Source organism: Podarcis bocagei (assembly GCF_964188305.1).
Source record: "Podarcis bocagei genome assembly, chromosome: 5".
In the NCBI taxonomy this organism is placed as follows: domain Eukaryota; kingdom Metazoa; phylum Chordata; class Lepidosauria; order Squamata; family Lacertidae; genus Podarcis; species Podarcis bocagei.
Genome location: NC_138129.1, coordinates 33,598,668 through 33,614,407, shown reverse-complemented (window position 1 = coordinate 33,614,407; position 15,740 = coordinate 33,598,668). Strand labels below are relative to the sequence as shown.

The 15,740-nt window shown below is 44.1% G+C and overlaps 1 protein-coding gene across 6 annotated transcripts in view; it reads right to left on the bottom strand.

Moving 5' to 3' along the window:
* The window catches only part of PPFIA4 (PTPRF interacting protein alpha 4), a 116,911-nt gene extending 103,336 nt beyond the window's left edge, over nucleotides 1-13,575 (bottom strand). For all 6 annotated transcript variants that reach the window (XM_081194657.1, XM_081194658.1, XM_081194659.1 and 3 more), the window contains exon 1: nucleotides 13,457-13,575. The gene's annotated coding sequence lies outside the window, so the exon portion shown is untranslated. The remainder of the gene's footprint in view (nucleotides 1-13,456) is intronic.
* Nucleotides 13,576-15,740: the final 2,165 nt, after the last annotated feature.

Here is a 15,740-nt window from a genome sequence, read left to right as displayed (position 1 = left end):
AAGAAGAGAAAACAGTAAAAAAGACAGACTTCCGTTCAACTTGGTCCAGGATTACACAATCATTAAATAATATTTGCAGTAGAACTTACAGTGGTATTTAACATCGACGGTATTAATTATCTTCTGCTGTTGTATTACTAATACCCATATTGTTCTCAACATAAATTAAAAATTTCTTCCATTCATCTTTAAGTTTCGTAGTATTATTTTGCCTTAATTTCTGTGTTAGTCTCGCTAATTCTATGTATTGATATAATTTCACTTGCCACTCTCCGGTCGTAGGCATGTCAGGGGATTTCCATTTTTGTGCAATTAGGATTCTCGCCGCCGCTGTCGCATATTGGAAAAAGGTTTGATCTGGTTTTTTAATTTCCTCACCAATCATACCTAAAAGAAACAACTCAGGTATCTTGGGGAAATTATATTTTAAATTTTTTTTCAGTTCATCATAGATCTTTCCCCAGAATTCCTTCACTGCCTCACAGGTCCACCAAATGTGGAAAAAGGTCCCAATCTTCTCTTTGCATCTCCAACAACTATTATCAACAGTTTTATACATCTTTCCTAGCTTTACTGGGGTCAGATACCAGCGGTACATCATTTTCTCCAGGTTCTCTCGGAGGGTTGCACACGCTGTAAATTTTATACCCTTCCTCCAGAGTGTCTGCCATTTATTATATTCGATATTATACCCAAGATCTCTATCCCACTTCACCATTGCGCCCTTCACCAAATCCTCTCTTGTATCCCATTCCAGTAGTTGTTTATATAATTTAGAGAGATGTTTATCCTTACTCTCTAAGATTTCTATCTGGAATCTTGATTTTTTTATCGCTCATCCCCAGTTTCTTATGCTCGCTCCACAGTGCATTAATCTGATGGAAGTGAAACCATTCTTTTATCTTATCTTTCAACTCGTCATAAGACTTCACCTTCCAACCTTCTTCTGTCTTAGTTAAGAGATCCTCATAGGTCCATCTTTCTCCCGTCATATTTGGTTTTTTTGTTTTAACAATATCCACTGGGGAGAGCCACCAAGGGGTCCCTTTTTCAATCAGTTTTTTATATCTATTCCACACCTCCAGTAGTGAACCTCTAATTATGTGACTAGAAAACCCTCTATGAATCTCACCTTTCCCCTGCCACAGGTAGGCGTGCCACCCGAACCTAATATCAAAACCCTCCAGATCCAGTAGGTCAGTGTTTCTAAGGGTGGCCCATTCCTTTAGCCAGCTTAAACAAGCTGCCTCATAGTATAACCTTATATTCGGTACTGCAAATCCGCCCCTCTCTCTTGCATCTGTCAGGTATTTAAACTTTATCCTGGCTCTCTTCCCCTGCCAAATAAACTTAGTCATAATTCTTTGCCAATTCCTAAAACGGGTGGTGCCTTTAATTATCGGTAAATTTTGGAACAAAAATAATAACCTTGGGAGGATGCACATTTTAATCGCCGCCATCCTCCCCGTCCATGAAAGCTTCAGCCTCTGCCAGATGTCCAGATCTTTTTTTATTTCCTGCCAAATCTTATCATAATTATCTTCTACCAAATTTATATTTTTTGGAGATAGCCAGATTCCCAAATATTTTACCTTATTCACAATTTTTATACCGGTCCTTTGTTCCAATTGAATTTTGTCCTCAATAGCCAGATTCTTTGTTAAAATTTTTGTTTTCTTCCTGTTTAATCTAAATCCTGACAGTCTGCCGAATTCCTCTAATAATTCTATCACCTTACATACACTGTCCACTGGTTCTTCCAGGGATAAGACTAAGTCGTCGGCATATGCCTTTAGCTTAAATTCTTTCTTTCCAATTCTTATCCCCTTCACACCCACTGCATCTCTTATTCTATTTGCAATAACTTCCAAAACCATTATAAAAAGCAGGGGGGATAAAGGGCAGCCCTGCCTTGTACCTTTCCCAATCTTGAATGATTTAGTTAGGCTGTTGTTTATAATCAGCATAGCCTGTTGTTCCGAGTAAATTGCTTTAATTCCTCTCATGTAGGGGCCTTCTATACCTGCCTTTTCCAAACATAGTGATAAGAATTCCCAAGAGACATTATCGAAAGCCTTCTCGGCGTCTATAAAGATTAGTGCGGCTGGGGTGTCTATCCTTGTATCTAAATATTCAATGATGTTTAATATATGACGCACATTATCTTTCTGATGTCGATTAGGGAGAAATCCCGCTTGGTCATTATGGATGTATTTCATTAATAACTTCTTGAGTCTACTTGCCATTATATCGGCAAAGATCTTATAATCGTTGTTAAGCAAAGAGATTGGACTATAATTTTTAATATCAGTTTTCTCGGTTTCTGATTTTGGAACTAGAGTTATGAATGCCTCCTTCCAGGAGCCGGGAATTTTCCCTCCCTGGAGTATGTTATTGATAACATCTCTAAGCACCGGAGCAAGGAGTTCCTCTAGTGTTTTATAATATTTTGAGGGCAAGCCATCCGGCCCAGGGGCCTTTCCATTTTTCATCCTATTAATAGCTTCCTTCACTTCATTTACAGTAATTTCCTTATTTAATCGTATTCTGTCCTCTTCCAATATATATTTTCCTCTTTCCTGCTCCAAATATCTCTCAATTTCTAATCTATCTTCAGTACCTCTTTCATACAACTTTTCAAAAAACTGAACGAACCTTTTTTCTATTTCATCTGGGGCTTCTATGATATTATCTTCCATTATTATTTTACTTATCACATTTTGCTTTTTCCTCTTTCTCAGCTGCCATGCGAGTAACTTCCCCATTTTATTTGCCGATTCAAAAAACCTCTGCTTCATATATTTGATTCTCCAATCTATTTCTTGGTTTAGTATGGCTGAATATTGGGCCTGTAGCACCTTTAAAGCACGGGTGGCCTCAACATCTGCTGGGTTTGTGGTCAATTTCCTCTCATACTTTCTCAGTTGTGTGAGGATTTCTTCTTTCTTTTGTTCTCTTAGTTTCCTCCTAAGATTATTTTGTTGAATTAAGACTCCCCTCATGACCGACTTACTGGCATCCCATACAATATCTATAGTGGGATCCCCCTTCAAATTCAAATCTAAATACTCTTTTAAGGTGCCTTTAACCTTTTCTTTCACCTCATCATTATCTAATAAATTTTCCTCCATCCTCCATCTATATTGCCCCTTAAGCCCACCTTTAATTTCCATTACCAGCGCGCAGTGATCAGAAAGTGTCCTAGGTAAGATTTCACATCTCTTCACCCTTAAAATAAGGTTTCTCGTCGTCCAAATTTGGTCAATTCGGCCCCAACTTTGATGTGGTTCTGAATAATGAGTGAATTGTTTAGAAGTAGGGTTTTTGTATCTCCAGACATCAACTAAATCTAGGTTATCCTCTAAGTCCTTAAAAGATTTCGGCAGTTTTCCTCTATTAGAATTCCCTCTCTTTACGCTCCTGTCCAGCTCCGGTACTGGCACCCCATTCATATCCCCGAGCAGGATTAATTTATGCGTTTCTAATTCTAATAGGATTCCTTCAAGTTTCTCGAAAAATTCTGCTCTATTTTTGTTCGGGGCGTAGACCGTCACTACATTAATTTTTTCCCCTCTGAAATTTATTTGGATCCCTAGAATTCTTCCTTCCTCGTCTTTACAAATTTGTACGGGGTCCCACTTCTCTTTTACATATATCACTACCCCTTTTTTTTTATTTACCTCCGAGTTGATAAACTCTACTCCTAATTTTTTATTCATCAAAATATGTTTATGTTTCTTCGCAATATGGGTTTCCTGGAAGCAAATTACCTCATAGTTTTTGTTTTTCAACACTCTCTCAATTTTATTCCTTTTAACTTTCTCATTCAACCCATTCACATTCCAGGATAAAAAGTTTAATGTGTGTGTAATTGTTTCTCTTTATCTATTACGGTTTCTCTGACCGAGGTCCCGAACTAAACTCTACTGCCTCTATTACCTGAGAGCTCCCCCTCCTCTGCCGTCTCCACTCCCACCACGGCCTCATCCTCCTCGTCGTCCGTTCCCTCCATCTCCTCCCCCTCCCCCCGTCCCTCCCCTCCCTCTCCCTCCTCCTCCCCAACCTTCTCCCTGCTCCCAGGCCTATTCTCTGGCCTTCCCAGATCTTTCTCGTACCTTCTCAGAAACTTCTCAGCCTCCTGCGTGTCCATCAATCTGAATTTCTTATCCTTATAGTGAAAAGTAATCCCTTCCGGGAACTCCCATCTAAATTGTATCCCCTTTCTCTTCAAAACAGCCACCACCTGTTTATATCCCTCTCTTTTACGTAATAACCTGACCGGTATTTCTTTGTAAATAATAATGGGTCTTCCATCAATTCTTAATCTATTGTGGTAGCTCTTCCTTAAGATTAGGTTTTTCATTTCCGCTGAGTTGAAAATCACTAAACAGTCTCCCAGGAATTTGTTAGTTCTAAAATGTTTAGGTCTTGACATCCTGAAAACATTCTCTATGGAGAGAGCCACTTGTAATGTCCCGAAACCCCTCTAGGGGGATTGCAGTAACTTTGTATCCTCTAATCCAAAAGTCAAGTTGTTGTTTCTTTTTTCCCCGACAATTTATATCCAAATAATGTCAATTTGTAACAGAATTAGCCAACAAAATACTTGTAACAAAGTCCTCTTTATATTCTCAAGCTTTGACAGCTACTTTGACAGCTGTCAAAGTCTCCGTCTCTCTTCGTCAGGCTTTGCGAATCGCCCCGGTTCCCAGGGGGGGTTGCCTTTTCCCTCTCACCCTCCACTCTTCTCCTCCAGCACAATTCTTGTAATTTCGCATCGTGGAATTAATGATTTTTATCAGCGGTAAACTTCTGAATCGATCTTGGTTACCCAATCCTTGTTTTAGAATGTTTACAGTCAGGGGGGGGATTGACTTCCTTTTAAGATCGCCCGCGCTCGTGCCGAATCCGAGAAAAATTTCTTTTTTTCTCCTTTTGTACCCGGTTTCCCAATTACTCACGGGTTGTTGTTGATAGTCCGAATTTCAAATGGAAGAAGCCAGCGCTCTCCGTCGAATGGCATGCGGCTGCGCTCGGCAGGGGAAGCGATAGACCCAAAGCACCACGCCACTCCCCGGCACCCGATCCGAAGCCTTTAAAAAGGCTCTTTCACGAGTCGGGAGGGCGCTAGCGGTGCCAGCCGGGTCCCCATGTCCACGGGCTCCGTGCCCGTGGTTTTTGAGGGTCCCCGCGTCGCCGGCGCGGTAGGACCCAGCCCCTGCCGAGCAGACTCCCTCCGGAGCTCGGAGGGAGTCCGCCATTCGACGATGGCGCCAACCCGGAAGTCCGCAACAACCAGATTACTGGCTGGGGTTACCTTTAGAACTCATATAACCCTTGTTCTAAAACAGCTGCACTGGCTGGCAGTTCATTTCAAAGCCCAATTCAAGGTTCTTTGGTTACTGTTTAAAGCCCTGAAATTGTGAGACTGCTTCCTTCTCTACAGACCTCCTTGGATGTTAAGATCAGAAGAGAGGGCCCACTTGGTAGTTACCAAACCCTAGATATTTGGAAACGAGGTGGCCCAGAAGAATGCATTCTCTGCGGCAGTCCCTAAATTGAGATGTGTCTGGTCCCTTCACTATACAGCTTTTAGCAAATCTTTACACTGGCCTTTGAAACATGAGATGGTGTTTTCAAAACCCACCCTATTTCTGTGACTGTAATTAATTTTAACTGTTTTTAATACTGAATTTTAAATTGTTGTAGCCCACCCTGAGACCTGCTGGTGAAGGGTGGATAATAAATTGAACAATAACAACATGCAATACTTATAGTTACTTATAGAAGTAAATATACAAAACAACAATTATCTAATATCTAAGAGAAAATAGCAATAAACAAACAAACAGACCATACATCTTTACTGGCTTAGTGGAAAAGACTACTAAAATAATGATTTCCATACTCATGAAACAAGCAGGAGTGTGCACGTATGATGCAGAGAAGAGGAGAGGTTTTGCTGCAGGGCAGCAGCCTTGCTACAGGAAAAAAAAAATCTTTGCTCATCCTCCTGCTAGTTGCAAACCTGCCAGGAAACACGTTCCATAGTGTTGAGAAGTGGAACATGTATTCAAAGAAAAGTTTGTTGAAATGCTGTGTGGAAAGGGAGAGAAAGTTTCCTTTATTACCCATTTTAAAATATCCGTATCAGGTATGGGAAGCCTCTGACTATTCAGATGCTGTTAGACTACGACTTTCATCATTCCTGACCATTGGTCATGATTCCTGGGCTATGGAGAGTTAGAATCTAACAACATAAAGAGGGCCACAATTTCCCTATCTCTGGTATTTTTGAATGCTGATGTGGTACAAAGGCAAACACTAATACAGTAAAGACTGAAGACAAAGATGAAATCTAGTCTGAAGTTTAGGTTCCTAATACAGTGGTGCCTCGCAAGACGAAATTAATTCGTTCCGCAATTCTCTTCGTCTTGCGGTTTTTTCGGTTTCCCATAGGAATGCATTGAAAATCAATTAATGCGTTCCTAGGGAAACCGACTTCAGACCAGGTCCGGGGACAGTCTGTCCCCGGACCTCTTCTGAAGGCTGGGGGGGGGGGACAAGGGCTTTTCTTCCCACCCCCAGCATTTTAAAAAACCCTGGGACAGCGGAGGACTTCTCCGCTGTGCGGGGCTATCTTAAAATGCTGGCGGGCGGCATTTTAAAATCGCTCCGGACAGCGGAGGACTTCTCCGCTGTCCGGGGCGATTTAAAAGCCCCTGGGAAGGCAGGCAGGGGGGACAAAGACTTTCGCCCCCTGCCCGCCTTCAGAAGGTGTTCCCGCCCCCCGCCCCACTTCGGAACAGCTTTCCGAAGTGGGGCGGATGGGGCAGGTGTCCCCGCCCCCCCCGCCCCACTTCGGAACAGCTTTCCGAAGTGGGGCAGCGGGGCCAGGTGTTCCCGCCCCCCTCCCCACTTCGGAAGAGCTTTCCGAAGTGGGGCGGCGGGGCCAGGTGTCCCCGCCCCCCCTCCCCACTTCGGAAGAGCTTTCCGAAGTGGGGCGGCGGGGCCAGGTGTCCCCGCCCCCCCTCCCCACTTCGGAACAGCTTTCCGAAGTGGGGCGGCGGGGCCAGGTGTCCCCGCCCCCCCGCCCCACTTCGGAACAGCTTTCCGAAGTGGGGCGGCAGGGCCAGGTGTTCCCGCCCCCCCTCCCCACTTCGGAAGAGCTTTCCGAAGTGGGGCGGCGGGGCCAGGTGTCCCCGCCCCCCCGCCCCACTTCGGAACAGCTTTCCGAAGTGGGGCGGCGGGGCCAGGTGTCCCCGCCCCCCCGCCCCACTTCGGAACAGCTTTCCGAAGTGGGGCGGCGGGGCCAGGTGTTCCCGCCCCCCTCCCCACTTCGGAAGAGCTTTCCGAAGTGGGGCGGCGGGGCCAGGTGTCCCCGCCCCCACTCCCCACTTCGGAACAGCCTTTTAAAATGCTGGGGGTCGGGAGCGAAGCGCTGCCGACCCCCAGCATTTTAAAATCTTCCCAGGACACGGGGAGATTTTAAAATGCTGGGGGTCTGCAGCGCTTCGCTTCCAACCCCCAGCATTTTAAAATCTTCCCAGGACACGGGGAGATTTTAAAATGCTGGGGGTCTGCAGCGCTTCGCTCCCGACCCCCAGCATTTTAAAATCTTCCCAGGACACGGGGAGATTTTAAAATGCTGGGGGTCGGCAGCGCTTCGCTTCCAACCCCCAGCATTTTAAAATCTTCCCAGGACACGGGGAGATTTTAAAATGCTGGGGGTCGGCAGCGAACGCTTCGCTCCCGCCCGCCAGCATTTTAAGATCGCCTGGGGCAGGCGGGGGGGAGGCAGGCGGGGGGGGAGCAAAGACTTTTGCCCCCCGCCGGCCTTCAGAAGAGGTCCTCTTCTGAAGGCCGGCTGTGGGCGAAAGTCTTTGCTCCTGACCGCCAGCATTTCCCTATGGGCTTTCGTCTTGCGATGCAAGCCCATAGGGAAATTCGTCTTGCGAAGCGCCTCCAAAACAGAAAACCCTTTCGTCTTGCGGGTTTTCCGTCTTGCGAGGCATTCGTCTTGCGGGGTACCACTGTATGCTATGCAACTCTAGAAATGTGTACATGTATTCACTGGCCTGAATCTGCAATACAGGCAATTTCAACACTAGCATAATGTCTCAGTGAAAGCAATGTCTCATTCCTAGAAATATAAGAATGCTTAACATTGGAAACAGGCAGAGAAGGTTCTTAAATACTGCAAAGAACTATTTCATGGTGCAGGAAATTAAACTGCATTCATTTTCTGTGCCGATGCAACAGATAGAAATAAACTAAACACGCCATTATGGAAAGTCAGTACATGAAAAACCCTGAATATTTCTCCAACCTTAGAAATGCTGTGAAAGGAGAACTGCAGCAAGAATTGATTTATTTAACATTATTTAACAAATCTGACTTAATTTCTTAGGCACGAAGTAAGGATTTATGTGCAGCTCTCTCACTACAGAAAGCTAGCCATCTTCTATTGATTACACATTCAGATTTAGCACCCTAGTTACTATTTTGATTGACTTAGTGAGTATTTCATAATCTGATGTAAATATATGGCTTTAAAAACTAGTTTGAAAGAATTATCCTAAAGTCTTGGAAGTCCAACAAGCTGTTAGCTACACAGATTACAGTACAGATTAATTCCTCCAAGAAATCTGCCAATATAGAGTGGTATCCAATGCTTCCATTCTACTAGCATAAGAGACTTGCAGTAGCAGAACAGAACTTGTACTACATGTGCCCTCAAAATCAGCTCCAAAGGGAACCCTCTGGAGAATATTTTGGGTGGAACACAAAGAAAAAAAATGAAATGGAAATATCACTACACCAGCAGATCTCTGCTGGCACTGCTTTAGATACAACCTTCAGCCTTGATTTCAATATACTCCGGTGCTTACCTTCTCAAGAAAGAGATGAGAATTGTCTTGAGACAAGAAAACTATGAGGGGAACCCAGACTAAGTGAACTGAAAATCTGCTATTCAAATCAATGGAACAAATCAGTCCTGACATATTTGTCATGGTTCACCTAACTTAGTCTGGATCCAGCCCAATGAATTTAAATTTCAAGGATGCAGACATAAGGCTAGAATCCCTCTCACTTTTCCTTCTTTTTTCTGTATCACTTTAATTCTTTTAACTGAAATCACCTTAACAAAAATAAATATGAGAATCCAAAGTACAGTAGTACCTCAGTCGACAAACCAGAAGTCTGTTCTTAAACCAAAGCGTTCTTAAACCGAGGCATGCTTTCCCTCCTGCCACCGGTGCCCTTCCACTGTTCGGCTTCTGTTTGTCTTCCGGGGTAAAGTTCGTTAACCAGAACACCTACTTCCGGTTTTGCGGCGTTTGTTGCCCAAATAGTTCATTAACAGGACTGTTCATAGACTGAGGTACCACTGTATATTCACTATGAACTTGTTTATTTTACTCGTGGTAGGCAGGCAAGAAAGGAACAGGAGTCCAGTAACATCTGGAGGGCATTATGTTGGCTACCTCTGGCTTAGATACTGCTGTGCCTAAGCCAGAGGTAGCCAACATGGTGCCTTTCTAAGCTTTGCACATGTGATACAAGTCACAGAAACATAAGAAACTGCCTAATAGTGAATCAAACCATGGGTTCATTTAGTACAATGTTGTCTACACAAGAGATCAGCAAACCTTTGCAGCAGAGGGCCAGTCCACTGTCCCTCAGACCTTGTGGGGGGCCGGACTATATTTTTTTTGGGGGGGGGGGAATGAACAAATTCCTATGCCCCACAAATAACCCAGAGATGCATTTTAAATAAAAGGACACATTCTACTCATGTAAAAACATGCTGATTCCCGGACCGTCCGAGGGCTGGATTTAGAAGTCAATTGGGTCAGATCCAGACCCTGGGCCTTAGTTTGCCTACCCATATTCAACACTGATAGCAACCCTTCAGGGTTTCAAACACAGGCCTTTCCTAATCCCACCTTGAAATGTCACACAGTATGTACTCTTCCACCCAACTATGCCCATCTCATTTTTCAGAAACTAAGTTCTAGTAGTCCCCAGTATCTTAAAGAGTACAACCATCCATTTTTTATTTATAAATGTGAATAAGGCAAAGAAATTAAAACCCAGAATAGAAAGGGAGACCCATATGGCACAACTCAGGTGGCTGGGTTTCCAAAAAAAGTTTGGCAACACACTGTGAGGTCAATATTGCAAGGTACATTTCCCTGCATTTACTAATGGAGAAACAGGCTTAGGATCATGTTTTAAGTCATGTTTAACAAAAACTCAAAACTAAATTCTGTTTTTCTTAGTATACATTAGATAATTGAGTGTAAATATGTAATATTTGGATTTTTGGAGCCCAGAATATACAAAACTCTGCCCAAAGAAACACCTCTAATTCATTCTTTCTCCAATTATTATTTCTAAAGAGCCTCCATTAAATAGTTGTTATCCATAAATCAAACTGAATACAGACTTGCAATCTAAAACAACAGACCCACAAAGCTGAAGAGTGAATTATGACAGCTATCAGTCTGATAGTGGGAAAGCAATGAGTACACTTTTAATAGGCAGTTGGGAGTTAGATCAATATGTTGATGCTCTTGCTAAGATTAAGGTGATGCAACTACTCAGACGTCCTTGGTTCTTTAATCGTATTATCCGTCCCTTCATCCCTATGAGCCTAAGACTTTTGAGGTGGTCTTTTGGAACTGAGGAGGGAAATAAGGTCCTTGCAGCTGCTCATTCTCTGAAAACTGAGCCTAGGATGTTCTTCTCTTGTTGTGTGCTCTTTATGGAAGACAAAAGGTACAATCTCCCTTCTGTCTAGTGACAATTGCAAGACTGCCCACTCCCCTCATTGGTTTTACCAAGTCCATGTTTAGAATAAAAGTACTGTATGCGCTGCCAGAAAAGACAGTCTTTCTTTATTGCAGATATTACAGATGAGTTGTTTTACAAGCAGCTCAACCCATTTGTTTCTTGACTTCAGGAGACCAAGAGCTTGTCTAGAAAGCATATTCTCCTTTGGCTGTAGCAGAAAGCTAGAAGCAGAGGTGAGACACTAAGCCATTGGTTCTCAAAGGGTGTGAAGCATCATGCTGGTGTGGCAAGAGAGGATGGCAAGTGTGGTGAGAAGATTCAAGGACAATCAATATTATATTTTGGGAATGATTCATGTTCTTAGTGGTGCAGCAATGAAACTGCTAGCACATTTGCAAAGCTAAGCAGTCTGATATGGTTTCAAACTTAATGGGGGACCACATGTTGAGTGAGGTTCCTGTATTGAAGGGGATCCTCAGGGTCCTTTCCAACTCTAAGATTCTTAAGTATCTGCATTGTTTTATACTTTCTGGATGCCCTAGAGTAGTCATGTTCTGTGTTATAAATCATTACTAGAAGTTGTTTCTTTTTATTTTCCCATTTATTTCTTATCAATAAAATATTCACTGTGGCATGAACAAATTTTTATTCTGAAAGTGTGGCCCAGAAACAAAAGTTTGAGAACCACTGCAGTAAGCACTGCTGGGTAGTGCTACAATCAATTTGTCTCGGCTACCTATGCTAACCCTATTCATCCATTCACACTAGGCTACAGTGATTAACAGGGGCATCACCAATAGACCCCACATAGCTTGCAAGTATTAGGTGCATGGATAGAAAGAACACTCCTAGCACTTAAAAAAAGCTTCAGATTAAAGAGCTAGAGTAGGGGGCTGCAACCTTGTCATTTTTATTTTATGTAGGACTGAATTTTATTACTTGATACTAAAAAGCAAGGGGCATAGTTTCATTTAGGCATTCATTTGTGACATCTGAGTGTAGATGAAATCACTTATTTTGTCTAATTCTGTGTGTGTGTGTATACATACATACAGTTTAAAAAGCAGCCATGATGCTTACAGAATGCTCAAGAATGGTTCAGCAGCTGGTGTGTTATGACAGCTGTTTCTCTTGTTCTGTACTATCATGCTCTCCCCTTGTGTTTCTTTCAACCATTTGTCACATCCATCTGTTCCTCCTTATTTCAGGCTTCATTTTAAGATTTTCGGGACAAGTACTGGAGAGGGAGGGGCCATTTTGCATATCACCTTTGGAAATTATGGCAATGCTGAGAAGAGAGGGATCCAAGTAATTAGAGTATGCAAATCTTCCATGGTGTAGTGCTCCTATTTCATAGGAATCATATATACAAAAAAAGCATATCATTCATATTTTAGGAAGGAATACAGCCGTGACATGGGATGGATTTCACAATAGCCTATTATACACCACCCAACAAGCAAATAATAATTATGCAATAGCATGACACCCTAATTGCCAACTGAAAGCAAAGTCGCAGTTTTGTAAAACAGTGAATATCAACTGCAGATCTCTATCTGTGCCTCAAATTACAAAACCGAAAGAATCCATCTCTAAGCTAAATACATTGGGTTCTAATAATAATCTTCCAAGTGTTGAATATAACCCCTCCCTGATCCACACAAAAGCAGCTGAAACTGAACACCTTCTAAGAGACACAGGGGAAAGAATTCATACTCCTATTAGAAGCAGGTGCCAAGGTTTAAAATGAAAATAAACCACCAGGAGCTTTTTATTCTTTTTTTACTTTTCCACAATGAGAGCCACAAGCCACAGCAAACATGGCACTAGGCCCGCACGTCCCCCTTCTCACTCTGTGGGCATCATCAGTATCAATACACCGGACGAACTGGCAAGGCCAGGCTTGGCTACACGAGCACGGTACTCTTTCCCAGCACTTGAAGCGTCGCGGTCCCTGAGTGACGGCCGTCTACGCCCATCACCTTTACCTCCAATGCTGTGGAAGCGAAGTAGCTTAAGAAGAAGAAAAGAGAGGCAGGCGATATATGCTAAGCTCAGAAGACTCCCCCCCCCCCCATGGTTTGGAGGGGCTGAGAAAGACCCTCGCTTCGCATTCCCACCCTGCCCGGCTCCCAGCATCCCTGGTATGACGCGAGCCGAGAAGCCAAAGGGACGGTGGCGTCGATGGATGCGCCTACGCCCGCCACGCTGGGCACCTGCTCGCGGCCTCATTCGCCCCCCGCAACGGCGGCGGCGGCGGCGCGAAACAGGCGAGGGGGGCTCTCTGACTGACATGCTGCGGCAAGGACGGGCAGGCAGAGGCCTGGAGAGAAAGAGCGGGTGGTCACGCTCGCTTCGCCCGCCCGAGCCGCCTCCACCCCGGCCGAGCCGCAGCGCCTCAGAACGGCGAGGCGAAGATGGTACTGGGCAGCCACGTTTCTCCGCCGCCCCGCCGCCTTGCATTCCCGACCACGGCAAAAAGCCCCCTCAGCGAGACAACGGCTCCCTCGATTCGCCTGCTCCCGCTTCCATCCGGGCAAGTCGCCCTCAGGCGCGCTGAGGTAACAAACCTGAAGGCAGCACCCCGCGCTCTCTTTCTCCCCTCCCCCCCTCCCACATTATCATCTCGTTCCCTTCAGGAGCAACCGTCACTCACCGGCTTCGGAAAGGAGCTGTCGCGCACCGCAGCCGCTACCACGGCAGCGTCCCCGCTCGCGGAAAGGCCCCGCCCCCCATGCCGCCTCACCCTTCTCTGCTCGCGGAGGCCACGCCCCCGCGCCGGCCTCTTGCCGAGGTGGCCACGCCCCTTTTTATTCCACTATTATTTCCCAGCGCCGTTTCAATAGGACGAGGCCCCGCCCCCTCGCTTACCCCGCGCTCTCAGGACCGCTCCTTCTGGCCCCGCCTCTCCGCATGCGGAAAAGGAGAAAGCGGCGCTGGCGGTACGGAGTTTTTCTTACGTCCCTTGTCATTTGCTAAACGACGAGCTTAAACGCGGCTGCCTGGCAAAAGGAGTCGCGTTGATGTCAGAGGGATGGATTTCCTCCAAGCATACTGAGGATCAGAGCATTTGAGTGAGTGGCTGGCTGGCTTGGAGTCAGAATGGTCCTTGCCCCTTGGAAGTGGGTGCTGATGCTCATGCTCAGCGGGACATAGCAGTGCACACCCACCTGCTTGCATTTAACAGCCCAATTCTGTTCTTGTTTGAAGTTTTGTTGAGCTCAGTGGGGCTTCCCCACAAGCTAAGTGAGGGAACACAGGTTTAAGGGGCTTGGTTATTGAGTAAAGGCGCATAAGATCATGCCGTCCTAATAATGTCCGTTGGAAACAGTGGGAGCTACCTAAAAGCACACAGTAATTAATGGGATCATGTGGACGCCTATCTGAGAGTCCAATAAACAGCACTGGGGTGCAAGTTGCACAGTACAGTATTGCTATTCAATTCTGGGAGAAGGTCCTGCACATACATATACGATCCAAGTAAAAAGATTCAAAAACTCATTTTCCATGTGCTAATCTAAAGGAGAGTCTAGCTAAAGAGCTTATTAGGCTGGAGTATGTACTACTGCTAGGAAATGGGCCTCTTTCCAAGTTTTCTCTATTCTGCCAGAGACATGACTTCTAGCTGTACTTGGGAGAGGAAGGAAGGTTCTGAATTATTAGCCAGTGCCAACTTCCATAAATAAACATTTAATTCATGATGCAGTATGAAATATTGAGATATCCTTTGGCATCAAGGCTAAGCTGGAGCAGAGAAAGGTGAAATAGGAGAGGAAACCAGTTAATGTTAGGCAAAAAAATAATGTCCAAGCTCACAGAAAGTGCCAACACCTGTTTTTTAAAATCTGACATCATGGTCTGAGCACATCAAAGCACAGTGTATAATGCATACACATAAGGTACTGAGGATTGTCTCACTGAATTCAATATAGTACTTCAATTTTTTTCCAGTCTTCTGTACTTTTTTCAGTGGCACAAGAACAGCAGTAGGGATGAAGACCTGCGGCTTTAGGGCTGCAATCCACTGTAGCAGACCATAAAGGTAATCTAGGAGGATGAACACAGTATTTATATTCACTGCAAAGTACCTCCTTAATGGTATAGTTCTCATACTCTCTGTAGCTGTTTAAGCTGTTGCTAAATCCCTTTACTACCTTTTGAGCTAAAAACCATTACAGTATTTTTAAATTTAAAAAGGAGTTTCTTACAGGCAGCCTAAATCTAATTAGGCCTTAGGATGCACACCAGCACAAAGTAAAGCAGCTTTCTAGTGTCTAAGTTCTGGTGTAGATTACATTAAGATATTGGACCACTTAGCTTGCTGCATTCTGCATAGCAAATCATCAGTTAAATTTGAATAATTAAATTTCCTATGTGAGATAACTGCTAAACTTTGTCACAATCCTATGCATGTTTACTCAGAAAGTGCATGTTTAGGATTGCAGTCTTAATTTATCTGAAATTAACTTTAAACATGAATGGCTTTAGTCCTCTAACACTGAATATATCACTGTGTACACATTTTGCAGACCATGATTGAACCAAAATGGGCTTTTTGTTAGATCTTCTGAGATTGGCAACACATCTATATTTTAATCTGTTCCTGCAGCTGCGCCTTTAACAGCAGCTTGATCTACAATTAAGCAGGAGGCGATGTTAAAAAAAATTCACTTGCTAATATTTGCAGATCAACAATCTGCAGTTATGAGAAAGCTAAGCTTTCCCCCCTCCCTTATCTGTTTGCAGCATATTTATGGTCACCCCCCCCCCAATGTGGCAAATTGCATAAAGAATTCTGCTCTGTTGGTTTCGTTTTTATAGGCTTTCTTAGTCTATATAAATCAAGTTATTTCGTTACTGCATAACAAAAAAAAAAAACACAGCCTAGTGCTCTCTAAATATGTAATTCTTGGCTAAGTTGCTGGAAGTAATGATTTTAT